The following is a 26953-nucleotide window of genomic DNA, read 5'->3' as shown; positions in this document are numbered from 1 at the left end:
CCAGGGGCCAGGAAGGGACCAGATATGAAAATGCATCAAACCTATGCATGCGACACATCAAACCACGGCATTTTCGATAACCTGATGAACGGTAAGCAGAAAAATAGTCTCAGACCATATCTGAACCGGTAGTGTTCCCGAACCGGTTCTGGGCGTCCCGCTGGAAGTGGCCTAATATACAATTGAACCGAACCCATGCATGCGATACATCAAACCACGGCATTTTCGATGACCTGATGGACAATGAGCAGGAAAACCATCTCAGACCATATCTGAACCGGTAGTGTTCCGGAACCGGTTCTAGGCGTCCCGCTGGAAGTGGCCTAATATACAATTGAACCGAACCCATGCATGCGATACATCAAACCACGGCATTTTCGATGACCTGATGGACAATGAGCAGGAAAACCATCTCAGACTATATCTGAACCAGTAGTGTTCCGGAACCTGTTCCGGGGTTCCCGCCGAAGTGGTTAAATCTGAAAGACAAACAAACCCGTACATGCGTCACATCAAATAGTGGCTTTTTAGATTACCTAATGAACGGCCAGCAAGTGTTTCGGAATCGGTTTTGAGTGGCCGGAAGAGGCCGAAAGTAAAAGTAAACCAAATCCAGGCATGTGACACATCAAATCGTGGGTTTTGCGATAACCTGATGAACAGTTAGCTAGAAAATAGCCTTACGTCACACTAAAGACAACTGGTAGTGTTCCGGAATTGGTTCCGAGAGTCCCGTCGAAATTGTCAAACCCTGCATGTGACACCTTCAATTTGGAGCGTTTTTGGTTAACCAATGAGCAGTTAACAAGACAATAATGTTAGACCATATTTGGTTCAGCCGGTAGTTACCCGGAATCAGATCCGAGTAGTAAAATGTAAAATTTAACCAAACCCATGGATGCGGTACATCAAATCACGACCAGTCTTGCGACACTTTTTACTACCTTCATTTCGTTGCCGCAGTCTGGTGTCGGTCGGCTTTATTACATTCGTGCGCTATCGTTACCTCTTACCTACACACAACACGAGCAGTAGAACGAAGATCAATAAACATAAGAAAGGGTCAAATCAATGTCATCTGACACGATGACATGTGTCAAATTCTAGCTTTACGCATAGATTTTCAGCCAATTCCGATTATGAATGTTAATATTAGTTTATTATTGCATGTTGCATTGAATACAACACACAGATGGGCAACATAGCTCTTATTATGGAAGAAGACAGGAATAACAAAAGCCGAACCATCTCCCGAAGCCGCTATCGTGGTGAAGTGCATTCGTTTGACATTTTTGTTTCGAACAGTAGTTTGATTGCTTGTGTTGCGAATTTAGCTTGAAAATGGCTCTTCCAGTCTTGACAAAATTTAAATACAGCTATTTAATCTTGTCCGATGTTTCGGTCTCATTTAGGACCTTCTTCAGGGACTCAATTGTTGCCGGTTTTTCGTCCAGTGTTGTTTTATCGAACAATGATTGTCGGACGGATGGAGTTTTCCCGCACAGCAGTTAACGGTTGGGATTCGGTAACTGTGGGAAAAACTCTTCCAGAATTTTACCGCTCTGGAACTTGACACCTTGTGCTTGATCGATCACCATTATTGCTTTGTAAAGCCATTTTCAAGCTAAAATCTATTACAGTCGAATCCACAAAGTGTGTTGCGAATGTCGGAGACAAAGGAGGCCGAATATCGACGAAAAGGTTCAAATGACTGTGATCTCCAACAAGACTGATCACGACTTATCGACAACCTGATGGAAAAATAGGGTCAGACCACATTAGATTCCCGGTAGTGTTGCGGGTTCAGCTGTGGCTTCGAAAGTAGTTATAAATAAAAGAGAATTAAACCCATACATGCGATATATCAAATCGCGGTGATTAGGTAAAGGTGAAGAATTAGCAATAAAATAATCTCAGACCATAATTGGGACAACCGGTATCAGATCCGGGTATACCACAGGAAATTATCAAATATTAAAATGAACCAAACCCATACATACGACACATCAGATCGCAGATTTTTTGATAATCTTATGAACGGTTAGCAAGAAAATAGTCTTAGATCACATCAGAGACTAGCTGTTGTGTAGCAGAACCAAAGTTCATGTGAAAAATTAAATCGTGGCTTTGTTTAATGGCCTGATAAACATTAGGTATGAACAACAGTGACGAATAGGTCTAAGTTCTCATATATGAGAGCAAAATATAGACAAAACTAAAGCGATCTCATCAAATCGTACCATTTCAGATTCCTAAGGTGTTAATTTATTGCAGGATGGGTCAACGTTGAATGGAAAAATAAGAATTTGATCGCGTCAACAGAAGATGGTGGCTGTTTTAAGGAATTTTGAGCTCTAAAACTATGTAAAATAAATGTATTTGGTATGGGAAATATGTTCGGAGTCCACCAGAGTATCTAAGATAGCGGTCCAAAGTCCAAGATAATGGCTCAGTATTCAAGTTAGTGCCTATTTTATAGGATTTTTGATTCTTGCATTATGGGCATATTTTGTATGAAAATATGTTCAGAATTCAAAATTTATAATCAGAAAACCCAAGCTGTGCGCTGTTTCACAAGGTCTGCAATATGACTATAGTTTGAATGGGGAAGAATGCCGGTCTTCGTTCAAAACTGGTAACCAGAAAATCATAAACGACATGCCAAAATTCAAAACGGCGACTATTTTATGTAATTTTAGGTGCAGAGTCCAAAAATGATTACCAGAACATCCAAGATGGTGTCTCAATGTTCAAGATGGCGGTTAGTTTAGTTGGGGTAGATATCCGGAGTCATAAAATGATGACCGGAAAATCTAAAATGACGTTTCAAAATTTTGCGGCTTCATGACACTTGTTTGGTTTGAGTTTTGGATCATTGTCTTATATTTTTTTTGTTTTTATTTTTGTGTATTTTAACTAGTTGCTAATTCTACACTCATTGTCTTATATTTTCTGAATATTGGATGTTATGCTAATATAAAATGTATCCATATTGAGTAGATTTAGCAAGCCGTTTTCATTTTGTATTCCTGTCAATGTCATCAACATGTCGCTCGAGTTTTGTTGAAAGGATATTTTAAAGCACGAGAAAGGCACCATCACCGCTAGGTGGATTAATTAGGGTTTTTTTCGAAATTGTCGCATAATGAAGATTTTCGCAGGAATTTTTAGGATGATTTCAGCAAGTATTCTTCCAATAATTCCTCTAGGTATCCATTTGGAATGTATTCCTGTCCTTTCTTTTAAAATTTCTCTAGGAATTCCTTCAGTGTTTCTTTTAAAAAAATATTTGAAATTTCCCTTGGGATTTTTGCGTAATTTCACGAATTACCCAGAATACTCATCTGGGAACTGGTCCATGGTTCTTCTAAGAATTCCTTCAAAAATGCCTTCTTAGATTTCTTTAAAAAAAATCTTCAAGGATTGCATTAGAAATTCGTACATGTATTCCATCATACACTACTTCAACAATTTTAAACGAATTCTTACAGGAATTCTTTCAGGCATTTCATCATGAGTTTCAAGGACTAGTCCACGGATTTCTTCAAGTATTAATTCAAAGATTTTCTTCAAAAAAATCATTCAAAAATTCATCCAGAGATTTCAGCATTCTTATAAAGATTTTTTCGTGATTTTTTTTTAAAGAGTTCTCCGAAAGATTGTTCCAGAAAATCAATCAGAAATATTTTTCAGGAAATCTTTCAGAAATACTTGTTGGAAATCCTCCAGAAGTTCCTATCGGGGATTTTTCCAGGGACACTCCCAGAGATTCTTCCAGGAATAATTCCTTGGCTCCAGAAATTCCTCTAAAAAAATCTCAAGAAATTCTTCTGGAAGTTCCCCTAGAAGTCATCGAAGGATTGTTCATAAACTTCTTCTAGGATTTATTCAGGCCTCTTGTATTGAATTATGGAAATTGTTTCGGTTATCCTGCAAGAATATGTCCTGAGATTCTCTCAGAAATTCTTTCGGAAATTACTCCAAGATTTATAATGTGTCGTTCCTCAAGATTTTGTTTTAAGTTTTTTCAGGATTTCTACAGTAATTCCATCAATATTTCTCTTGAAATTCCTTCTGGGTTACTCCGGAAATCTCGTGAGGATTTTACCAGAAAACGCGTCAGGATTTCTTCGGAAATCGCGTTTGGATTTTTTTTTTCGGAATCCCTGAGGGTTTCGCCAACAGCTCCAGAAACTCCTCCAGTTTTCTCTAGTAATCTTGCCAGGAACATTCAGGATTTCTTCAGATATCCCTCCAGAATTTCTCAAGATATCTCTTCAGGATTTCTCCACAAACCCCTTAGGATTTCCCCAAAAATTTCTTCTCGACATTTCAAAAAACTCTATTTGGGATGCCTCCAGAAATTCCATCAGGAGTTCTCCAGAAATTTCTTCAGGATTTCTGCAAAAGTTCTTACAGCATTTTTCCAACTCCTCCAAAAGTCCTCCTGAAATTCTTTCAGGATTTTTTCTCCTGAAATCATTTCAGGCTTTTGCAGAAATTCTTTCAGAATTTCTTCAGAAGTTCCAACAGGATTGCTTTTGAAATACCTACAGAACATCTCTCCAGAATTTCTCCAGAAATCCCTCCAAGATTTCTCTAGAGTTCTTTACACTAATTTCTCCAAATTCCTCAACATGAATTGGCTCCAGAAATCTTTAGGGATTGATCCAGACTGCCCCGAAGATATTTCTATCATTTTATCAGAGGTTTTTCCAGTTAAATGTATCTTGGATAAATCCTTCTCAAGAAAACTTTTTTAGAGTTCATCAGCAATATCTGCAGAAATTTCTCTATAAATCACTTTACAAATCTCTTTTTAGAAATCTTTACGAATTATTCAAAGAGCTTCTTTAAAAACCCATCCTTAACTTCTCAAGAAATTGACGTATTTCTTCAGAAAACAATTTCTGTATTTCTTCGGACTGCTCCAGGAATGTCTAAAAGGGATTATCATTCGAGGATTTTACAGAAATTTCTCCGGAAAATTATTCAAAAAATTCTCTAAAAACCTTTACAGGACCTGTCCGGGAACTAAGTAGATTCTTATGGGGGAGCGGATTCTGGCCAAAGCCCAAGCTCCATACAAATTACGAAACTTTCGTAAGAACAAAAGTCAAGGAAGAAGGAGTGGGAGTCTGAGATAACCGAAAATGAGTCCACGAGTTTATGAACAACGCATGAATTTTTCTAGAACTCTCCCCTGAAATCTTCACATAACTTTTCTTATTTTTTATGTTTTCTCTAACAATTCCTCACTAAGATTTTTTTTATACTTCTACAAGATTTCCTGCAGGTATTACTTCCAAAATTACTTCTTGGATTTAAGTCTACTAATCCTTTCGGTAATTATGCAAGAAATTATTCCAAGTTTTACTCCAGAAGTACACCCAGAAGTTCTTTTAAGGAAACGTTCGGAAAATGCTCCAGAGATCTCTTCATAAATGTATTCAAAGATTTCTTCAGGAATTCATCCACAACTTTTTAAAATCCTTCAGAAATTCCTCATGAGCTTCCTTCGGAATTTCCTCAACAGTGTTCTTTGGAAATCTCTCCAGGATTTTCTCAAAAACTTCTCCATAAGTTCTCTCAAGAGTTTTCCCTCAAAATCTCCTCAAGCGTTTCTACAGAAGTTTCTCATGCAATTCATTAAAAAATGCTTCCATAGGTATATAAAGGACTCCTTCAAGAATTTCTTTGGAGATTACTTCAGACATTGCTTCAGAGAATTTCGTTCAAAATCCCACCAGAATATACTATAGAATTTGTTTTAGGAATCTCCAGAGAATTCTTTCAGAAATTCCTTCAAAAAAGTTCTTGGGGATTGATTTGAAAATTCTTTAAGGGATCTCTTCAAGAATTTGTCCAGCCTTTTCTGTGCAATTTCTGCAAGAATCTCCGAAAAAAAAATCCTTCGACGAATTTCTGAAACAGTCTTAAAAGATATTTCTTGTGTAACCGCAGAAGCAATTAAAAATTGACTCTTGTAGATATTTCTGCATTCATCCCTGAAGAATTTTGCAGAGGAAAACATGAAATACGTCCTAAAAAAACCTATAAATACAAAAATTAAGTCTGGTGATATTTTTTATAGTTTATAAATTTCTGAATGAAACCCTTAAATAATTTATGAGCAAATCTTCTGTCGATTGCCTTTATAAGTCCCTGAAGTCATTCTCTGGAAGGACATCTGGAGGTATCCCATCAAGTTTTGTGACAGAATTCCAGAAAAAAAATTGAAGCAAATATATTTGGATAAATTTTCAAATAAATTTCTTAAGAAATCCGTAAAGGAAATCTCGTTGAAATTTATGGGAAAACATGGAGGAATACGCGTAGGAATCCATGCAGGAATTTCTGTCTGAATATCTGCAGGTATCTCTGGAAAAGTTCCTGCTGAAATTTCTGAGAGTATTAACAGGAATTCCTGTTGGATTTTCTTGATGAAGTCTTATAAAACAATCTTGAAGACAGTCCTGCAAAGATATCCATTGAAATCCTTAGGAAAATTCCTGAAGAAATCTCTGGAAAATTACCAGAATAAATATTTTGAAAAATCTTCTCAAATTATTCATAAAATGATACAGAAAACTTCGTAAATTAAGAAATGTCTTAATTTCCATGTGAATATTTGCTGGAAACCCTGAAGTATTTTGTTTTTAGAAGATTTCCTGGAAGAACTTCTGATGGAATTTATAGATTTTTTTTTAATTTTTGAGTAATTTCTTTAGAAATATGATTTCTCTACAAAACACCAATTGATTTTTTTTTCAAAAAAAAATTAACAAAAATGAACAAAAAAAAAGACGCAGTAATAAACTTGTTTATAAATTCTGCTAGAAACTTTACCACATCTTGTTCAAGTCAGTGTCCAGTAACATTTCAGTTGAAGCAATTTTATGGCTTTTTCAAACAAGTAATTATTCCGTTATGATGGCAATAAACCAACGAAAACATCGCCATTCGTTACTTGAACTGCACATTAATTTATCAACGCAGCGATAAGAATCCACTCCATCATCAATTGGTAATTTATCATCTTCCGCACTGCACACGTACATATGCACGACGAAAAGCGGAGCAAAAACTGCGAATTGATTTTTATTAACATTTCCATTTTGATTGCCGGGACCGCCTCTATTTCCCTCGCATTTGAGCAGGTCGTAGCAATTCATAAAAGTAAAAAAAAAAATGTGTGGAAATATCTGCACCGTACACACTTTGATGATTGGTATCTCGATTTGCTGGTTTTTATTATTTCATTAGACCGCACAGTCGTTAATGAATTTGCTTTGATTGCCGGATGATGAATGAAAAAGTTTGATTGTCGAGGGCAGTTTCGCACACAGGAGTGACTGTGTTTTCATCGACTTCGTAGCGATTTTAAGTGTTTTAATGTAACCATTAACAGAAGCACCCGAAGAATAGCGCGGCCCGATGCAATTGCAACTTCATTCACGAATCCATTAATGGGTTTTATCTATGAAGTGGTAGTCGGCAAGAATCACTCGCAGCGCCGTCGAACACATACCAACAGGTATGTGCATTAACCGAAAAACAAGAGCATCGTCCGACCACAAACCAAGACGCCACCGGGCCCCAACTAATGCGTCCCCCCGCTGATTAATGACCAACTTTGCATTGCGGACTAGGTAAAGTCTCGGAGTCCACACCGACGGAGGCCCTGGAGTGCGATATTTGCTCTCCTATGGAGGATTGAGGGCTCCTCAGGCATATATGTATGCATGCTAGTGCCTTCCCATGGTTCGGAGGGACCGACCGGTATCTAGTGTGGATAATTTCTCAAATTCGTAATGCTATGATATTTTAATTTGGTTTTGTGCGGTCTTATTGAATTTATGCCCTTTTCTGCCGGGCAGCCGCAGCCCCAGTCTGTTTCTCAGCAGGAAAGTCATTTGCACTACATGCACTGCATGCACACATGTACCTAAGAGTAGGTTGACCGTTCGGTTCTTGGGAGACTAGACGCCCCCTGGGCGGGAAGAGTTGCGTGGAATGTTTCTGTGTGTGATTTATAATTAATTTGCTGGTACTTGACTTGGAGCAGTTAGTTTGATTGTGCTGAGTTACTCGGAGTGAAAAGTGACTGGTGGGCAGTGCTTTAATGTAATTTTCAAGTTAATAGCTCACCGGGAGAGCAACATTTGTTAACATATTGATCCATTGCTGAATAATATGTCTACTCAGAGATTTTCATTGAAATGTCTCCAGAGAATTCTCATGAAATTTCTCCACAGATCTCGCCAGAAATCCTTCCTAAGATTCACCTGAAATCTCTTGAAATCCCTTTAGACATATCTCCTAAAATATTCCAGTCATTTCTCCTGAAAACTTTCCAGGAATTTCTTCTGATATCGCTCCAGAGATTTTCCCTAAAATCTCTCCAGAAATTTCACTTAAAATCTCTTCAGCGGTATTCCCTAAAATCTCTCTAAAGTTTTCCCATGAAATCTTTTGAAATGCCACCAGAGATTTCTCCGGAAATCTCTCCAGAGGTTTCTCCGGAAATCTCTCCAGAGGTTTCTCTGGAAATCTCTCCAGAAATTTCTCCGGAAATCTCTCCAGAGATTTCTCCAGAAATCTTTCCAGAGATTGCTCCAGAAATCTCTCCAGAGGTTGCTCTGGAAATCTCTCCAGAGATTGCTCCGGAAATCTCTCCAGAGATTTCTCCGGATATCTCTTCAGAGATTTCTCCGGAAATCTCTCCAGAGATTTCTCCGGAAATCTCTCCAGAGATTGCTCCGGGAATCTCTCCAGAGATTTCTCCGAAAATCTCTCCAGAGATTTCTCCGAAAATCTCTCCAGAGATTTCTCCGAAAATCTCTCCAGAGATTTCTCCGAAAATCTCTCCAGAGATTTCTCCGAAAATCTCTCCAGAGGTTGCTCCGGAAATCTCCAGAGGTTGCTCCGGAAATCTCTCCAGAGATTTCTCAGGAAATCTCTCCAGAGATTGCTTCGGAAATCTCTCCAGAGGTTGCTCTGGAAATCTCTCCAGAGATTTCCCCTGAAATCTCTCCAGAGATGTCCCCTGAAATCTCTCCAGAGATGTCCCCTGAAATCTCTCCAGAGACTTCCCCTGGAATCTCCCCAGAGATTTCCAATGGAATCTCTCCAGAGATTTCCAATGGAATCTCTCCAGAGATTTCCAATGGAATCTCTACAGAGATTTCCGATGGAATCTCTCCAGAGATTTCCCCTGAAATCTCTCCAGAGATTTCCCCTGAAATCTCTCCAGAGATTTTCTCTGAAATCTCTCCAGAGATTTCCTCTGAAATCTCTCCAGAGATTTCCTCTGAAATCTCTCCAGAGATTTCCTCTGAAATCTCTCCAGAGATTTCCCCTGAAATCTCTCCAGAGACTTCCACTGAAATCTCTCCAGAGATTTCCCCTGAAATCTCTCCAGAGATGTCCCCTAAAATCTCTCCAGAGATTTCCCCTGGAATCTCTCCAGAGATTTCCAATGGAATCTCTCCAGAGATTTCCAATGGAATCTCTCCAGAGATTTCCAATGGAATCCCTACAGAGATTTCCGATGGAATCTCTCCAGAGATTTCCCCTGAAATCTCTCCAGAGATTTCCCCTGAAATCTCTCCAGAGATTTCCTCTGAAATCTCCAGATCTCCAGATCTCCAGAGATTTCCCTGAAATCTCTCCAGAGATTTCCCTGAAATCTCTCCAGAGATTTCCCTGAAATCTCTCCAGAGATTTCCCTGAAATCTCTCCAGAGATTTCCCTGAAATCTCTCCAGAGATTTCCCTGAAATCTCTCCAGAGATTTCCCTGAAATCTCTCCAGAGATTTCCCTGAAATCTCTCCAGAGATTTCCTTGAAATCTCTCCAGAGATTTCCTTGAAATCTCTCCAGAGATTTCCTTGAAATCTCTCCAGAGATTTCCCTGAAATCTCTCCAGAGATTTCCCTGAAATCTCTCCAGAGATTTCCCTGAAATCTCTCCAGAGATTTCCCTGAAATCTCTCCAGAGATTTCCCTGAAATCTCTCCAGAGATTTCCCTGAAATCTCTCCAGAGATTTCCCTGAAATCTCTCCAGAGATTTCCCTGAAATCTCTCCAGAGATTTCCCTGAAATCTCTCCAGAGATTTCCCTGAAATCTCTCCAGAGATTTCCCTGAAATCTCTCCAGAGATTTCCCTGAAATCTCTCCAGAGATTTCCCTGAAATCTCTCCAGAGATTTCCCTGAAATCTCTCCAGAGATTTCCCTGAAATCTCTCCAGAGATTTCCCTGAAATCTCTCCAGAGATTTCCCTGAAATCTCTCCAGAGATTTCCCTGAAATCTCTCCAGAGATTTCCCTGAAATCTCTCCAGAGATTTCCTTGAAATCTCTCCAGAGATTTCCCTGAAATCTCTCCAGAGATTTCCCTGAAATCTCTCCAGAGATTTCCCTGAAATCTCTCCAGAGATTTCCCTGAAATCTCTCCAGAGATTTCCCTGAAATCTCTCCAGAGATTTCCCTGAAATCTCTCCAGAGATTTCCCTGAAATCTCTCCAGAGATTTCCCTGAAATCTTTCCAGAGATTTCCCTGAAATCTCTCCAGAGATTTCCCTGAAATCTCTCCAGAGATTTACCTGAAATCTCTCCAGAGATTTCCTTGAAATCTCTCCAGAGATTTCCTTGAAATCTCTCCAGAGATTTCCCTGAAATCTCTCCAGAGATTTCCCTGAAATCTCTCCAGAGATTTCCCTGAAATCTCTCCAGAGATTTCCCTGAAATCTCTCCAGAGATTTCCCTGAAATCTCTCCAGAGATTTCCCTGAAATCTCTCCAGAGATTTCCCTGAAATCTCTCCAGAGATTTCCCTGAAATCTCTCCAGAGATTTCCCTGAAATCTCTCCAGAGATTTCCCTGAAATCTCTCCAGAGATTTCCCTGAAATCTCTCCAGAGATTTCCCTGAAATCTCTCCAGAGATTTCCCTGAAATCTCTCCAGAGATTTCCCTGAAATCTCTCCAGAGATTTCCCTGAAATCTCTCCAGAGATTTCCCTGAAATCTCTCCAGAGATTTCCCTGAAATCTCTCCAGAGATTTCCCTGAAATCTCTCCAGAGATTTCCCTGAAATCTCTCCAGAGATTTCCCTGAAATCTCTCCAGAGATTTCCCTGAAATCTTTCCAGAGATTTCCCTGAAATCTCTCCAGAGATTTCCCTGAAATCTCTCCAGAGATTTACCTGAAATCTCTCCAGAGATTTCCTTGAAATCTCTCCAGAGATTTCCTTGAAATCTCTCCAGAGATTTCCTTGAAATCTCTCCAGAGATTTCCCTGAAATCTCTCCAGAGATTTCCCTGAAATCTCTCCAGAGATTTCCCTGAAATCTCTCCAGAGATTTCCCTGAAATCTCTCCAGAGATTTCCCTGAAATCTCTCCAGAGATTTCCCTGAAATCTCTCCAGAGATTTCCCTGAAATCTCTCCAGAGATTTCCCTGAAATCTCTCCAGAGATTTCCCTGAAATCTCTCCAGAGATTTCCCTGAAATCTCTCCAGAGATTTCCCTGAAATCTCTCCAGAGATTTCCCTGAAATCTCTCCAGAGATTTCCCTGAAATCTCTCCAGAGATTTACCTGAAATCTCTCCAGAGATTTCCTTGAAATCTCTCCAGAGATTTCCTTGAAATCTCTCCAGAGATTTCCTTGAAATCTCTCCAGAGATTTCCCTGAAATCTCTCCAGAGATTCCCCTGAAATCTCCCCAGAGATTCCCCTGAAATCTCCCCAAAGATTTCTTCTGAAATCTCTCCAGAGATTTTCCCTGACATCTCTCCTAAGATTTTATCTGAAATCTCTCCAGAGTTTTCCCCTAGATTCTCTAGATTCCCCCTGAAATCTCTCCTGAGGTTTCACCTGAAATCTCTACAGAGTATTCCCCAGAAATCTCCGCAGTTTTCCCTGAAATCTCCTCAGAGATTTCTCTGAAATGTCCCCAGAGATTTCTCTGAAATCTCCCCAGAGATTTCTCTGAAATCTCCCCAGAGATTTCTCTGAAATCTCCCCAGAGATTTCTCTGAAATCTCCCCAGAGATTTCCCTGAAATCTCCCCAGAGATTTTCCTAAAATCTCCCAGAGATTTTCCTAAAATCTCCCAGAGATTTTCCTAAAATCTCCCAGAGATTTGCCTGAAATCTCTCCAGTGATTTCTTCTGAAATTTCTCCAGAGATTTGTTCTGAAATCTCTCCTCTGATATTTCTCTAGTGATTTCTCCTAAAATCTTTTCAGGATTTTTCCAAAAATCCCTTCAGGTTTTCTCCAGAAAGCTGTTCGGATTTCTTCGGGGATCTGATCAGAATTTATTCGAAAATCCCATCAGGACTTCATCGGAAATCCCATTTCCGTTTCTCGTCTGGATTTCGTTGGAAATCCAACCAGAATTTTTCCGTAAATTCTGTCAGTGTTTCTCCGGAAATTCCGTCTGGATTACTCCCGAAGTCTTTGGAGTGTGCGTTCGATTCTCGCTCCAGTCGGTGAAAACTTTTTGTACATTTTCCGTTGTCCAAAGTTAGTGATTATTCAGTTTGTGCAACCTCTGGCCGAAGATGGTCGTGTGCCTTTTATATCTTTCTTTAGAGGTCATCAACCATTTCTTCAGAAATCTTTCTAAAAATAACTCCACAAGTCTTGACGGATCATTTCAATCGAAATTTAAAGAATTTTTCTCGAAACTTAGGGTAATTCGCCAGTTGTTGCTCACATCATAACAAAAGCATGAAGTGTGAAAAAAATTGTGAATTTTAAGTCGTGCAACAGTTGGCGATTTACCCTATTCAAAAACTTCTCCGAAAATTAAGGAATTTCTCCAGAAAAAAAAATCTGATTTTCTTCGGATATTCATATTGGCATTACTGCGGGAATATACTACAGAAATGTCTGCAGAAAATTGCCCATAAATTTCTCGAAAAAAATCTACATGGATTTATCCAGAGTTCTCTCCTTATATTTCTCCAGAAATTTCTACAGGAGTTTTCGAAGTTCTCTCTTAAAATTCTTCAAATATTTTTCCGAATTTACTTAAAAACTTCTGCCATAAATCTCTTCAGTGATGGCTATAGAAATGTCTCCAAAAATCACTAAGGGAATTGCTTCAGAAATCCTTCCTGTAATTTCACAGTAACCATTCCCAAATGTTTTGGAGTAATCTCTCCAGACACTTTTCCAGGTATTATTGCAGCAATACTGCAGAATTCCTTTGGACATCACTGCTGTAGAAATTACTCCAGGAGTTTCTTTAGAAAGCACTCTTGAGATTTTCTCAAATCTCTTCTGAAGTTTCTCCAGAATTCTCTCATCCATGCTGAAAGTTTTAACATTGATTTTTATGGAAATTTGTTCATGAATATCTTTTGAAATCCTCCAGGAATGTTGAGCATTGATCAGTTAAATTCTTAAAGAAGCTATTAAACCCTACCTGCATCTCAACAATTCCACACTTTGAGTAGTGTAAGACCAACCTTTGAGCTAGCCAACTACAGCAGATACCATAGACATCTAAAAATTCACGCTCCCACGCTCTCTCAGTGGGCCGATCGCGATCGGTCCCGCCGACAGAGGTAAAAGCGTAACCATCGAATCGCTATCGCGCCTCCAATCTCGACCATGCCTTCTCATATTCATAGAGCTGGCTTCTGGCTATTGCGCGTCGCAGCAAAGCTACTACCTTCTGGTAAGGTACTGTGTCGTCCTGGCTTCCTACATGGTCCATATTTTCCGCCCATAGAGAGAGAGACACACACATCACACCCGGCCTAGCCGGGCCCAGCCCGTCCATGTTAACCCATTATCAATCTCAAATCTCGTCGCTGCTGCCTAGTACGTACTCTCCAACTCAACAGCAACACAGAGTCTCAAACGACCAATATTGTGCGGCTGTGAATAATTTATGTTCACGCTTTTACACTACCGCGCCGCGACGACGACGATCGACCGCAATGCTCCATACCGGCGCGGCGTGGCGATGACGATGATGATGACGGCCCTAGACCCGCGATGATAGCGATCGGTCGTAATCGTCCATGCATGAGAAAAGAATTTCGCTCATGGTCTCGGAAGGTAGGATCGTGCGCACAGCAGCGGCGATTGATCCATGGCGAGGGAAAGTCCCACTCCGTTCCTGATGTCTCCTAAACAAAAACCAAAACGATAACAATCAACCCAAAACATTCACACTTTTTTCTTGTTTTCTCCGTTTTTCCCCGTAGGTCCACATGAAATGACAATTTATGATCTCAACTCGTGCTGTCACCGATGTTGCCTTCTGCGCGTCCTCACCGAAGCTAACTGCAACGAATTACGGTAAGTTCCTCTTTTTAAGTCCGAAGTGACCAGCTTTCTACTGATCGCATTCATTATTTGCGAGTTTATGAGGCCCCTCTGGGCCCATAACCTGTCCCAGCTACTCGCTGATATCCTATTGCCAACCCTAAAAACATTTGTTGAACTTTTTGAATAACGGTTGAAATTCGGAACAACCTGGTCACCCTACGCGTCCAACGCAAACAATCCGTCCGTATATAGATCAATCATCTCTCACCGCGCAGGCGCTTCAAATCGCGATCGTGACAACCCGCGCGTCGTCGTTCCCCGCAAGGGGTGAATGAAAATAAATTTGCCAAGTGACAGATCCATTTCACACTACTCATCTTCCCCCGTTGCTCTTGACGATCGAGTAACGAACGAGATTATGATTTGGCCCGGATCACGGTTCCGCGGAATCTAATCTCACTTTCGGTGGGACGGATCGGACAGAATCGCAGAAGAAGCCAGTTTCCCATCACCTGCCCGCCCGCAGCAACTAGGCTAGGCAGGCAGGGGTCCAACTAAATAAAGCAATGCGGGAGTGTTGTGGGTCAGAAAGATGTGCTTGCGCTGGTGTTCGATAGGGATGCGGTTTCACTTTTTAAACCGAGCTGAAAGATCTACCTGGGGAGATACGTAAAATTTGGTGCGGAATTTGATGGAATCGCACTGCTTTAAAGCGGGTCAATGAGAGCGCACGCTTGCGTTTTGTGATTACGGTTGGTAGGTACATGGAAGAGTTTCAGCTAATTTGGTCAGATTCACACTCATTAGTACTTGAGATTTAGCTTAACTGACCCCAGTTTAAGTCTCATTGAGACCGTCTTACTATTTACACTTTGTCTTTAAAAATGATTAAGGTGGCGATTTTCTGAAAGTCCTAGCCAAAAATTAAGGATAATGCTTTTAGTTACTCAAATTGATGGACCCCCGATAGCTAGAGCCGCAACAATTTTTGCGGACCTCTCATCAAATGTTGCTCATTTCAACTGTCTTGATTTGCAAAAACTCCCTCAAAACAAAACGTTGTTGAAAAGAGGAAAGATAGAGCTACTATTTACAGTGAAAAGTTGGGTCGGCCATATTGATTTTTTATACCAAAACTTTTTTTAACGATGTTAGCAACCACCGAGTTTCAAAAATTTTACATCAATTGGAAGCTGAGACATTTATCCATCACAATCTGCATCACATCTGCAGTTTTGTAAATCACGTCATGTTTTCTTCATACATTTCCATGCTCTCCGGTAACGACATGCAACAGCATTAGGGTATACGCCTGCATGTATACACATACCCGCCTGCAGTAAAATTTGGGAAAATCAGAGGTTCGTTTCCGTTCTTGATTGTTTCTCAATTATGTGGGCATTGCTTTTATATCTTTTTAATATTTTAAAAAGTCCAAACCTTCAGTTTTTATAAGTGGACTTAGGTTTCAAATTCGAATTCGTAAAAACTGTGGAATAATGTTGCATTTATGTAACAACTGGCACCTGGCCCAGTGTGTAAAAGTTGCATTCGCACTTACACAAGAGTCAACAGATATTTTTTTGGGATCGTCAATAAATGATCGCCGATAAAATTATTTAGAGCAACGTTTTTTACAACTCCATTTAACCTTATATCATGGAAAATTTGGAAAAATAAATTTCCTATCGCACTTTCAGGTGGAATGATCATTTAAAAGTGAGTTGTTGTAGTGGAAAACTTCCTCGAAGACGTCATTACCCTAATCGGCTTCGTTAAATCATCAGCTGTACAATATAGTATGTATTTGGATTCTTGGAGTTTAATATAAGAAATATTAAACTCACAATTTCGTAAAAGCACTATTTCAAGAACATGAATAGATGGATCTTCATGAAATTTTGATGTTGCACAACTCTTAAAGCCCCTTTCCTTTTTTATTTCGTGAATTCAGCCGAAACGGCGATTGATTTTTCAATTTTTCAGAATTTCTAATGTCTCCTAGAAAGGGAAGGATCAAAACTTCAAATTTATGAGTTATTAGTCTGGAACTTTCTGATTCTTGTGAAAATTTGAGCTGTGCAAAAAAAAATGTTGGACCTTATTATTATTGATCACTATCAAGAAACAATCCATGCGCCACTATCTTCTTAATATTGGAGGATATTTTTTTAATACTATTATAGAGGTTGTTGCCGCAACTGCAGTGCAACTAAATGATATGAAAATTAAGAAGAGAAATGACAAAGAGATCTGTCAAAGTAGATCTGTGTAGTGACGTGCAAAGGCGTACAGTTGTAATGAAACCAATTTATAGTGAAATTACTTGAATAATTACTTAAATACCTATTTTTCCTTATAGCTAACAGTTGAATTGTGCTTATGAAAAGATATAATTGAATTAGCCTATACATCACAGAAACTATCACAGTAAGTTAGATTATCATCTACCAGTACGTAATTCTAACCTTAAAAACTATTATCACAGATGGATATAAAGTAATGTTACGGATAACGAATGAAAATCAGTCTGACATCGCTTTGACCGAATCATGTGAGTAACGATTGTAATTGTAAACACTTCTTGAAATAATCAGGCAGTAAATTCCAGCTTTTAGCTGTACTCGCACCCACAGATTGGAGTTTGCGATCTGCTCAGAAGAATTCGGCCTCGAGCTTCACACTACCCCTATCGGAACCCTTTTTCGTCGTAACAGAGGTTTTAAACCTTCTGGTTCATTCGCCTCTGGGGGTGGAGGATATAGTACTAGGATATAGCCCTAGGTGATATTTGACAGCTAGAAAAGCAAACATCTTGACAGTGAAGTAGTGATTTTGTAGCGGTATGATGATGTTTAGCGGCAAATACAGACAACAATCCCGAGCAAAGTCTAACAACAAAATGATAGCAAATCTAAAACACGATTTGTAATCAGCAGCAAATTGATATCACATTTTGATATCAGATTGTCTTGATTCAATTTGATTTCAAATTTTTATTTCATTTTGCTGTCACTTCAACTTATTATAAATATTAAAGTTTTTAAATAATCTCAAAACTTCTAGGCGACCTTGTATAATACAACTAAAGCTATACCATCATTTCAACTAACATATTGCATTAAAGTTTTCATATCATTCAAAAATCTCTACATTTCACGATTTTTCCATTTTTTGCACTGATAGCAAAAACAGTTATCAATTTGATATCAATGATGGCAGGAATTGTTTTCAACTTGCTGCTACGGGAACATTTTTCTGCTCTCATTTTTGATGCTTTAACCGTTAAAACGACCAAAATGACAACAACCTGAGTTATCATAATTTGCAATATCACAGCATCAAAATTAGTTTTCAATTTGCTGTCAAGCTTTTGTAATGGGAATTTTCCCGGAAATCAAGGGTTCATAAACCGCAACTAGCTTATGCGCCAATCTGAACGTACATCCAGATTGCTAGCTTGGTGTTTTACGCCCGACTAACTACTGAGAACGAATCTCAGGGCAGGTTCTGTGGATCACTCGAACGTCCGATCAAAAACCTCAAAACACTTTACTCGGATCTCTCACCAACGCCAACGAATAAAGCCGATCACTCCTTGGCTACGAAACCAACCGATAAAAAAACTCACTCCAAATCTCAACTCAAACAATACACTCAACAACCCGACCTTCTCATGCAAGCCTGTTCTGTTAGGGATAATCTATGGTCCACTGCACGAATTCGTGCTGGCCTGCTTTCTCCCACAGGAAATTTGACGTTTGAGCGGTGCCGACACCGCTCAAACGTCAAATTTCGTGTGGGAGTAAGCAGGCCAGCACAAATTCGTGCAGTGGACCATATTGAAAGCCAGTTTGTTCGGTTACAGTGTTTCTGCGTATACTCCATTGCACGGTGACATCATCAAGAAATCGCTCTCTTTCTCTCCTACGGGAAATTAGAAAACAACAGGACCAACACCTGTCAAATTTGACAGGTACTGGTCCTGTTGTTTTCAAACTCTCTGAAAGAGCGAAAGAGATAGAATTTCGCCGTGAGGTGGTCTATGGGCCCTAATCCCTAACCTGCCTGGGGGTGTGTGTGTGTGGCTTAACCTATAGGTACCTTTTTTTTGTTGCGGCCGATCTGCTATCGATGCTGCGCTCTTGGTGCTCGGTGTATGGGCGGGAAACGTGGTAATGGGACGCCGGCACTCATGCGCCTTCGTCAAATGCTGGTCACTCATACGCTCGGGTCACCCCAAGCTCGTCACGGCACTGCGGCAACAGTGCGATGTGCAGGTGGCCGCCGCAGCCGTTAAGCTACGGAAAGGGCCAGCAGGGACACAGATAGCTTTGGTTCAGCTACCTGTGGCGGACGTCAAAAAGTCCGTTAAAGTAGGGAGCATAAAGGTGGGTTGGTGTGTATGTCACCTGACATTCCACGAGCCACCAGAGGTTTGCTTCAGGTGTCTGGAACCAGGACACAAGTCGTGGGACTGCAAAGGCCCCGACAGGCGCAAACTGTGCAGGCGATGCGGCGCTGAAGGTCATAAGGCCCAAAGCTGCACGAGTCCGCCCATCTGCATGATCTGTACCGGGAAATCCTCGAACAACAGACATCCGATGGGTGGTCCAAGGTGCCCGGCCTTCAAGAAAGCCGCAGTGAACAACAAATCACAGTGCAGGTAACGCAGCTGAACCTGAACCACTGTGATGCGGCTCAGCAACTGCTTTGTCAGGCGGTTTCTGAGTGGAAGACGGATATCGCCATCATATCGGACCCATACCGAGTACCCGCCGGCAACGGCAACTGGGTCGCGGATGGGACCAGAAAAATGGCGGCGATATGGACGACGGGTAAATACCCCGTTCAGGAGTTGGTGTCTACTACCTATGAGGGCTTCGTGGTCGCCAAAGTAAACGGGGTCTTCTTCTGTAGCTGTTATGCGCCTCCGCGGTGGCCGATCGAGCAGTTCACGCAAATGCTGGACCGCTTAACGACCGTGCTAACAGGGCGAAGGCCGGTGGTAATAGCGGGCGACTTTAATGCCTGGGCCGTGGAATGGGGAAGCCGTTTCACGAACCAGCGGGGTCAGATCCTGCTAGAAACACTGGCCATCTTAGATGTCGACTTGGCTAATGTCGGTACCAAGAGTACCTTTAGTCGAAACGGAGCGGAGTCAATTATTGACGTGACCTTTTGTAGTCCTGGCCTAACAAGTAGTTCGAACTGGAGAGTAGATGATGGCTACACTCACAGCGACCACCTGGCGGTTCGCTACAGTATCGACTACAATAACAGCAGACAGCGGATAGAAGAAGAGGCGGCTAGGCCAAGGCCAAGCCCTCGCAGGTGGAAGACATCATACTTCGACGAAGGGGTATTTAGGGAGGCGCTCCGCCGTGAGCGAAACTTAATCGGTTTAGACGGCGACGAGCTGGTAGCGGTGCTCTCACGTGCGTGTGATGCGACCATGCCTAGGCGAGTCCACCCTAGAAATGGGAGGCCACCGGCTTACTGGTGGACTGACGCGATTGCGGACCTGCGCCGCGCCTGCCTACGGGCTAGGCGGCGGATGCAGCGAGCACGATCAGAGGAAGAGCGAAACGAACGGCGGGTGGTGTTCGCCGCTGCAAAAGCCGCGCTTAAGACCGAGATAAGAGCAAGCAAAAAGGCCTGCTTTGAGGGTCTCTGTCAGAGTGCCAATACGAACCCGTGGGGTGACGCCTACAGGATCGTTATGGCCAAGACGAGAGGTGTGATGGCTCCTACAGAGCAATCTCCAGAGATGTTGGAGGGGATCATTGGAGGACTTTTTCCGCGTCATGATCCTAGTCCTTGGCCTCCTTTCGTAGGACAGCCGGGGACTGGGGCTGGCGATGAGGAGAGGGTCACCGATGTGGAACTTGCGGGGATAGCTAAGTCCCTTAGCGTAGGTAAGGCCCCCGGTCCGGACGGAGTTCCGAACCTGGCCTTAAAAGTAGCTATTGCAGAGGCTCCCGAGATGTTCAGGTCTGCTATGCAGAAATGCCTGGACGAGGGAGTTTTCCCAGAAGCTTGGAAGAGGCAGAGCCTGGTACTATTGCCAAAGGCGGGGAAACCACCCGGAGACCCGTCGGCATATAGACCAATATGCTTGATTGACACGGCGGGGAAGGTGCTCGAAAAGATCATCCTCAATAGAATGTTGCGGTTCACCGAGGGCGAAAATGGTCTTTCGAGTAACCAGTACGGCTTCCGGAAGGGGAGGTCCACCGTAGACGCTATCTTGTCGGTTACAAAAACCGCCGAGAAAGCACTCGAGCCTAAGAGGAGGGGAATTCGCTTTTGCGCGGTAGTGACTCTGGATGTTAGGAATGCGTTTAATAGCGCCAGCTGGTCTGCTATTGCCGATGCGCTCTTGCGTCTGGGGATACCGGAGTACCTGTACAGGATTCTCGGAAGTTACTTTCAGAATCGTGTACTAGTCTACGACACGGAGGTGGGTCGGAAGTGCTTTCACATAACCTCAGGAGTCCCGCAAGGTTCCATCCTGGGTCCGGTGTTATGGAATGTCATGTACGACGAGGTGTTGAGGTTGGAGTATCCAGTGGGAGTGGTGATTGTCGGATTTGCCGACGACATTACGCTCGAAGTCTACGGTGAAACGATCGAGGAGGTAAAGTTGACTACCAACCACTCGATCAAGGTTGTGGAGGCGTGGATGCGGTCCAGGAAACTGGAGCTGGCTCACCACAAGACAGAGGTGACGGTTGTTAACAACCTGAAGTCGGAGCAGCAGACGGAGATCAGTGTAGGAGACTGTACTATCCTGTCAAAGCGCTCCGTCAAACACTTGGGCGTGATGATCGACGATAAGCTTACCTTCGGTAGCCACGTCGATTATGCCTGTAAAAGAGCCTCCACAGCTATTGCGGCACTGTCCCGGATGATGTCCAATAGCTCTGCGGTGTACGCCAGTAAGCGCAAGCTTCTGGCTAGTGTTGCTACATCCATACTTAGGTATGGCGGCCCGGCGTGGGGCACCGCGCTAAGTACTAAATGCTACCGACGGAAGCTGGAAAGTACTTACAGGCTTATGTGCCTGAGGGTTGCGAGCGCGTACCGTACCGTGTCACACGACGCTCTCTGCGTCATTACTGGTATGGTGCCTATCAGCATTCTTATCAGTGAGGACATGGAGTGCTTCGAAATGCGCGGCACAAGAGGCATACGCAGGACTGTCAGGATGGCCTCTATGGTCAAATGGCAGCGCGCGTGGGACAGTTCCACCAAAGGAAGGTGGACCTATAGGTTGATACCGAGGGTAGATAGTTGGATTAATAGGCGCCATGGGGAAGTCACATTCCACCTGACACAGGTCCTTACAGGTCATGGTTGCTTCCGACAGTATCTACACCGTTTCGGGCATGCGGATTCTCCCGAATGCCCAGTGTGCAATGATTTAGAGGAAACGGCGGAACACGTTTTATTCGTGTGCCCGCGTTTTCGCACAATGCGTGACCGCATGCTTGCCACATGCGGGGAGGACACAACTCCGGACAACTTGGTCCAGAGGATGTGTAGGGATGAGTTTGGCTGGAACGCCGTTTCAACGGCTATTACCCACATCGTCTGGGAGCTACAGAGGAGGTGGCGCGTGGACTCGGAGAATGGCTAGTCCAGATGCAGTACAAGAGGTGGTCCAGGGGTTCGGAGTCGGCTTCGTAGGTCATACCGGTGCCCTGCGGTCGAAATCGACCCTTACAACGATTAAGTGGCCGCGGAGAGGAAGTCCCGGTAGCGGTGCTGTCGTGGCGTCGGTCTACTGGGTTGGATCCGAGCCCGTGGTTGGAAAGGGGTCCCCGGCAAGGGTCGGGGTAGGTGAGATCCTGCTGTCTGCAACCTACGGGTGCATCTGATAGGGCCTGAAGGGTAGTGATACCCTTCCTTTGCGGGCAGGTCAGATCGGGTTGCACGTGGGCATCAGTTCTTGATGTCCGCTCAGCAGTAGGGCGCGGGCGGGGTTGACCCTGCCCGCCTTCCGAGGACAAAGGGAGTGGCGAGGACCACTCGGGAAACTGGCTAAGCGCCAGCATGCTACCGTGATGGACTCTCCAAAGCGAGTCATCGATGTTCGTTGCTGCAGGCTACGCAGCTAACCTTGTGGGTGCGATGTGCACTAGCCCCTCTCTGAAGCAATACCTTCTTGGTGGTTCCGGAGAGACGTAGGGTTTGGCGACCATAGGAATGGTTTAGTGGGTACGAGGAGAGAGTAGTCCTGGATTTTACTTTTGTTGTAGAAGACGGCCTGTCAGACCTACACTACCCTAACCTTCTGTTAGGGTGTCTGTTGAGCAGATTATCCCCCTATGGTTTAGAAGGAAAAAAAAAAAAAAAAAAGCTTCGGATTCGTGGGGACGTGACTGATTCGTGGGATCGCAAGGGGGCGTTGCTAGCTCGGCCCACGCGCACTAATGGTCCACTGCACGAATTTGTGCTGGGCTGCTTACTCCCACACGAAATTTGACGTTTGAGCGGTGTCGGCACCGCTCAAACGTCAAATTTCCTGTGAGAGAAAGCAGGCCAGCACGAATTCGTGCAGTGGACCATTGATTGCGACCACGAGATGACTACCTGCTATCTCGTATCCGATCCTGCTGATGCTCGTTTGAACCAGGTGTCGACAGGGCACGTGGTTCTCGGAAGCTGCTCTCGAAACGGCTTGATTTTTGCGCCGCCAGGATCTTCGACCCTGTCACTCGTCAGTCTTCCACAGACGGGGGATTCACGCCGGTTCACGATGGACTCACGCTGAACACACGCCGGCTTCACCGGCCCTCGTGGCGGTCCCTTAGGGATGCTCGCTCGGTGAGGCGGGCTCGTTTGCTCACCAACTTCCGTCCTGGGAATGAAAATATTCCAAACGGAAAAGCCACTTGCCCGTGTCTATGGATAGCCACGTGTTAAAATCACCCCAATATCTAGCTAACTTCACTTTATTCCTACCTTTTCGTTTTAAGTTTCACACACTTTTTTTTTTCGTTTTCTAACTTTTAATCCAGTTTTATTCCTAATAAAATAAACGTTTTAGCTAGTAGAACTTATTATAATAACTTTACAAGGTTTCTAGCTACCTTTCAAGCACTTTACACTTCACATGTGCAACTGTTGCAAATTCCTATCACCTTTGGACTTGCAGGTTTTTAAAACAACTTGTCACGATGGAATCAGACTGTAAAATGATCGCCTGATTTAGATCTGGAGTGGGCAAAGGTCTCATTTAGACCAAGATTTAACTACTACCGTCGCGAAATCCTTGGCGGAAGTTACTATATCTTTATATGTGCCTAAAGTTTTGTCCCTTTCATCCTCCTGTCCATCTATCCTGAACCTGACCTTCTATCTCTTTCTGTAGGTAGATTTTTTTAATTTAAACTTTTCGCCCGCGATCTATATCCATTTGGACACCCAAAATCTGGCAATCATCGTAGTTGCACAATCGTCAAAATTGCACGTCTACTGGTGCAAACACTCATCTCCCGTATTCATCCGCCATGGGAGGTGTTCATTTGGTTTAAAATGAATTCAGTAGGGGAAGTGGTTCACCAGGATGAAGGAGAAGTGGTTCACCTAGGATGAACTAAACTGTTATACGCTTCTCTCACCGCTCAATTTAAACTCTCTCTCTATCTTGCTATTTGCGAACAGTCACTATCCGATTTTACAACTGTTACACTTTGCTCGGGATGCCTGCAACAGATCAAGGAGAAAAAGAGGACGATTGATGATGCAAACGCTAGCCGACTACAGACTGCTTGACCTTTAAGGCTCAAAAATTCTGCTAGAAACTCCAATTCCAAATGAAACTTCAGAAGCTCAGGATCCAGGTTTTCTAAATAACCGACCTGGTGATCGATTCATCGAATCGATTTAATTCACAATCAGTAATCAGTAGTCGATTGGTCTTTTGTTTAATAATTTCTTACAAATTCCGTAAAAAAAACAGGATTTCATTTTTCAGAATCAAACCATATTCCCTCTGATGATGATTAACCTGGGCTTGTTAGGGGAATATCTGTAAATAAAAGAAAATCGGGTTAAGTACGGTTCCTTTGAATTCCACTAAGAATTTGCATCCTTTGACAGATACGTATTTCGACCTCAACTGTAAGGTCGTCTTCAGTGTCTTGTACTTGACTCGACTCCTCTCGAGCCACTTCAGAATAAACTAAATTTTAAAACCTATCTTCCCAGAACTGCTTAACAGTCACATTCGACAAAAGTAGTCATTGAAAAAAATGAAGCTCAAAGTTTGCAACTTGCGCTAGTGTGAAATAAGATCAAAATAAAAAAAGATTTTTTAAATCTTCCATAGAGCTAATGCTGAATGCTGAACGTAAAGTTTAAAAAAAAAAATAGATCAAAATATGATTGATGGATCGTTGTAAGGCCAGCGTGTATTTCCAGAGTGACTGTTATGTGATTACATTTGAAACAAAATGACTTAGTATTAATTTCACATTTCGTTGAACAAGCTTGCAAATTTCCTTTGGGTAGACGATTTACGGTATTAACTCAATATTGATGGAAAGTTTAGAACTCACATGACCATACATAAGAAATATATGGCTGAGATGAGCTAAATTCACTGACATCGAAGTAGAAATAGCTTCATCGAAAAATTCTTCTAAACAAACTTCCCTTATTTATCCAGTTTAACGGGCGCCAAATAGAGGGTATCACCATATTTTATAGACTCCAGGGTATATTTAGGAAAATAAGAAGTCTAAATCCATATATCTGTTACTTTGCGTTAAATGCAAAGACGACGCTTTCAAGAAAGGCATATGTCCTGGAATGATAAATCTTCTGGACCGCAATTTTGCTATCTTAATAAAGAAGGATATGTATCTTTCCTTCCAGATGGCATTCCTTCTTGAGTATCTCCTTAAATTCCTCCAGGTATTCCTTTTCAGATTCCTACAGAAGTTTCATCTGGGATACTTTTGGTAAATCTCAAGGAATTTTTCTAAACAATCACTTGGTTATTCTCTAGGAGTTCTTTAAGCGTTTTCCAAGAAGGTTTTTCTAGGATATCTCGTTCCATTTCGCTTGGATATCTATTGGAATCCGATGTAAATTTTTTAAAGGAAAAGTTTCTGACCCTGGGCTTTTTTTTTCAGGAGTTCCTTCTCGGATTAGCCCAGGTATCCCTTTCTGAAACTCCTTGTGGATTCTTTCAGGAATTCCTCCAGTAATCGAAATTCATTGAAAAAATTATTCTGGATTCAACCAAGACATTCTTTTTAAATTCAGCCAAGAGTTCAGATTCACCAAGGGTTTTCTCCCGAAATTACTACAGGACTCACTCCGATTCTTTAGAGTTCCCTACGGGAATCCTTTAAAGATTATTTTCTGAATCCTTCAGGATTTTTTTGTGGAAATCGCTAGATGCAGTTCCTGGATTTTCTGAACTCCCTGGAAGAATTTCTGAATAGTTATGTCTCTACAATAGGGGAGCATTCAAATTCTTCTATTGTGTGAATTCTCTTAATATAATCAGTATCTCTCCTTTATTTTTTCCGAAAAAATATTTTTTTCTAAAAAAATGTGGGTAAATTTTCGTAAGGCTGATATAAATTTTATTTTGACTTTTTGTCTCCGCCCCACAACCCACCTGCCCCAGCCACCCCCCTCCCCATCAAAAATGCTTGGCTGGATTTTGCATTTCGAGGGGGCAGATAAAAAAATATTTATCAAAATACCGGGCCTTTCTCAAAATTCTTTAACCAATCCGATGAATTTTTAATATTTTTCAAACTAAATGCTTTATTATTTTTATCCCCCCCCCCCTCGACCGGTCAAAGAGAGATGAGACAAAAAGTAAAATAAATATTTGTAACAGCCTATTTTTTTTTTTCTAAAAATTCAACCAGCATTTACCCAATAAATTTAAATTAATTATTTAAATTCAATTAATTCAGGAAAATTACATAACTTTTCCTAAAAAAAACAAAAAATAGTTTGCCGAATGCTTTTCCCAATACTATTCTTTAAAAAAATGCCGAAAATTTTTGAGAAATTACCTTAAATTTCTTCCATGATATTTTTTTTTATTCTTCAATCACTTAACCTAATTTACAGCTCTATTATCCACTAGGGCACTGCGCGAGCGATTCCAATTGGAAGCTGTACATGCACTTTGTACAGCGCCTAAATATATTCTATTTCTAATTGTACTACATCGAACTGGTGACCGTTGCGATGCTTTCACTTTACCCTACCATGGTAGAATGATGAGCTCGAGGATGTTGGTTGTTCCTGTTTCCAGTCCGATTGGGGGTCCATTATGGGTTGCCATTCGCCGATGTCCAAGTATCCGGGTTCATTTGAGCCATGGGCTCAGAAGAGGGTCAGAGCCTGCTACTGTCAGGGGGAAAGAGCAACTGACGAAAGTGCCGGGGTTGGGATCGAACCCATGACCATCTGCTTATGAAGCAAACGTGTAGCCACAACGCCACGGGCCCCGGCAAACTTCCAGGATAAACCGGTGATTTTCCAACGAATCCTGCAATTTGGTTCTTAGACAACTCTTTGGAGTACTTTTAATTGTTTTTTTTTCAATTATAATCTTCTCACAAATATTTTTTTATCTGTATTAACGAGATTTTTTAGCCCTAGGCTAGTTCATCTCGGGACTCACG

General features: G+C 42.0%; 1 protein-coding gene across 2 annotated transcripts in view; it reads left to right on the top strand.

The window, feature by feature from the left end:
* Window positions 1-26953, top strand: part of LOC109431757 (uncharacterized) — a 491594-nt gene that overhangs the window by 341497 nt on the left and 123144 nt on the right. Inside the window, exon 3 of one of the 2 annotated variants that reach the window (XM_029869039.2) lies at window positions 14222-14315. The exons of the other annotated variant lie outside the window; for it this stretch is intronic. The gene's annotated coding sequence lies outside the window, so the exon portion shown is untranslated. The remainder of the gene's footprint in view (window positions 1-14221; window positions 14316-26953) is intronic. 2 annotated transcript variants of the gene reach the window in all.

Source organism: Aedes albopictus, chromosome 3 (assembly GCF_035046485.1).
Source record: "Aedes albopictus strain Foshan chromosome 3, AalbF5, whole genome shotgun sequence".
Classification (NCBI taxonomy): Eukaryota; Metazoa; Arthropoda; class Insecta; order Diptera; family Culicidae; genus Aedes; species Aedes albopictus.
The sequence above is the reverse complement of the archived record's forward strand: the minus strand, read 5'-3'. Positions and strand labels throughout refer to the sequence as shown.